Source organism: Rhinolophus sinicus, linkage group LG04 (genome assembly GCF_036562045.2).
Source record: "Rhinolophus sinicus isolate RSC01 linkage group LG04, ASM3656204v1, whole genome shotgun sequence".
NCBI classification, from domain to species: Eukaryota; Metazoa; Chordata; class Mammalia; order Chiroptera; family Rhinolophidae; genus Rhinolophus; species Rhinolophus sinicus.
This window is the reverse complement of record NC_133754.1, coordinates 187520607-187523472: the sequence shown is the minus strand read 5'-3', so window position 1 is coordinate 187523472 and position 2866 is coordinate 187520607. Positions and strand designations below refer to the sequence as shown.

Sequence of the window (2866 nt, the reverse complement as noted above, 5' to 3'; positions counted from 1 at the left end):
TAAAGCATTGCTCACACAGCTATTAAATGCCTGCTCACTCTTTTTTTCTCCTCCAGACTATATTTCAGGGCTTGGCTTTGCCAGCAGTGATGAATGTTTCATTGTAAAGCCAGCTCTTGCCGCACTGGCCGCAGTGTGCATGTCACTGGGCATTGCGAGGCCAAGCCAGGCCGGTCACCATGGCCCACAGCCTGCACCATTTGGACGCCATGGGCAAGAGGCCGGCTGCGCGCCTGCCAGCTCCCTGGGTGGTGGCATGACCTCAGCCACTGGAAGGCTCACTGCGGTTGGTGCCTGGGGGTTACTACTGTGGCCGCTATCCACGCATCTTAGGGCAACTCCGTGCTGTGCCTGCCCTGCTCAGGAAGCATTTCCTGCTCTCCCAGTGGCCCCTGAACCTCCTGAAAGTCTGGCCCTGCAAGCACCAACAACCTATGGGGTTGAACACCTACATGAATGCCTGACATCTGTGCATGCGTCGATTCATAAATACATGTGCTTGGCACATAGTAGATGTTCATTAAACACTAAAAAAATGAGTGGTGTGCAAATATGAATTAGCTAATTAAAATGCACAGGTGAGCAACTGGATGTCGGTGTGTCTTTTGTAGACAGTAGCCACCAGGAAACAAGTGTGAACGGCCTGGACACATGCCAGCTGACCAGGGCGGTGACCCTTGCTGCTGCCTGGTCACCTCTGCTCCAGCTGGCAGACCTGCTTCCAATGGTGAGTTCCCAGCCCAAGTGCTCGGCTCAGTGGTGGTACCAGGAGCTTCCCAGTCCCCAGGCTCCTTCTGTCAGCTGCGTCTGGTAAGGAGCGCCTTCCTGGCATGAGGTGCCCCTGCACATAGTACTCTGGGGGGCTCTTCTGAAATGATAATCCTGGTAACGAGAGTCAGGAAACCTCCTCCACCCCAGCAGCCTCCTCAGGGCTCACGCTCACTGTGTCTGGGGCAGGCAGAAGTTCATATCTGCTTTCTTCCCAGAAAAAGAAAATGACAAAGTGAGGGCATGAAGGAGTCTATGAATGAACAAGTGGAGGTATGACGTGTCAGACACTCGGTAGGCATGCCATCAACTTTTTGAATGAATGAATAAATGAATGAATGAATGAATCAACATTTTGAATGAATGAATGAATGAATGGGTGCTGACTCAGAGAAAGTGAGCAAAGGTCCTTGGAAACCTGCGTGGTGAGTCTCAGGACCCCTGCCCTCCTGTGGTCTCCACTGGAGGTCTGCTTGATTGAAAACATTCCAGGCCAACCATCGCAGACCCAAGCTTAGTGGCACTGGCCTTGAGCGGAGGGCCAGGTCACTCACCTGCTGGAGGAGGAAGAAGGCCCTCCTGCTGGTTGAAATGGCTCCTTCTGGCTTCTTTCTTTTGGGCTCCTCTTTCAAATGTTAAATTAATAGACTTTCTGTTAAGCGGACTTGGTTTATAGGAAAGTTGAGTGGAGTTGAGTGCAGGGTTAGCTCTTCCTGTTGTGCATTCTATGGGTTTTCAGAATCATGTAATGATACCTATCTGTCATTACAGTATGACACAGAGCAGTTTCACTGCCCTAAATGCCCCCGTGCTCCCCTATTCATCCCCCGCCCCCTAGCCCCTGGCAACCACTGATCCTTTCACTGTCTCCATAGTTTTGCCTTTTCCAGACTGTCATACAGTTACGATCATAGTGTGTAGCCTTCCAGACTGGCTTCTTTCACTAATACGCATTTGAGGTTCCTCCATTTTTTTTTGACTTGATAGCTCCTTTGCGTAAACGTTGACTAATACTCCACTGTCTGTATAGACTACATGTTATGTATACATTCACCGACTGAAAGACATCTTGGTGGCTTCCAAGTGTTGGCAATTATGAATAAAGCTGCTGTAAACATCCACGTGCAGGTTTTTGGGGGACACAAATGTTCAGTTTATTTAGGTAAATACCACAGAGCACAATTGCTGGGTCACATGGTAAGAGTAGGTTTAGTTTTGTAGGAAACCATCAAACCGTCTCCCCCAGTGGCTGCACCGCCTACATCCCTCCAAGCCATGAATGGGGTTCCTGGGTCCCTGTCCTCCCAGCACTGGGTGTGGTCAGAGTTCCAGATTCTGGCCTTTCTGAGAGACTTGGAATGGTGTCTGGCTCCTTAATGACATGTGATGTGGGGCACTTTTCTTTTTTCTTTTTGCTGCAAAACGCTTTATTGTTTCAATTTGGTCCAGGGCATGGCAGAGGGCTCCAGGGTGGTCAGAAGGCTGCCTGGTGGTTGCAGGGAGAGGCTCAGGCAGAAGCCCAGCACCAGGGGGTGCAGGGGGGCCCCTCAAAGGCCTCTGGGCTCCAAAGGCTCCTAGTCGTGCTTGAGGGTGAGCCTTTCGAAGAGATAATCACCCAGCCCGGCCTGGGGATTGGCCGGGCCGCAGAGGGTGGTCATGTGGTCGCCATCTTCTTGATGAGTTTCACCTCCTCATCCAGGAAGTGGTTCTCCCGGAAGTCACGGAGATGGGGGTCCGTGCGGGTAGAGCCCAGGGCCTGCAGATCCAAAAGGACCTGGTTCAGGTTCTTCTCCATGACCATGGCAGCTCCCATGGCACCTGAGTTTTACCCACTCATCGTGGGAAGGCTGCTACAGGTCCTGGAAGAGGGAGCGACCGCCACGCTGGGTTTGCAACTTCAAGAGACGCTCAGCGCCCTCGCGTTTCTCCTCGGCCAACTCGCGGAAGAAGTGGCTCACGCCCTCCAGAGACACATCCTCGCAGTCAAAATAGAAGCCCCGAGAGAGGCAGGTGTAGGAGGCTCGCAGAGGCAGGTTGACAGGCCGTTCACAGCGGCCTCCACCTCGGTGGAGTAATTCTGACGAACTTGGGAACTCAT

The 2866-nt window shown here is 52.3% G+C and overlaps 1 pseudogene; it reads right to left on the bottom strand.

Moving 5' to 3' along the window:
• Positions 1 to 2342: 2342 nt before the first annotated feature.
• On the bottom strand, positions 2343 to 2866 carry LOC109460905 (ferritin light chain; annotated as a pseudogene).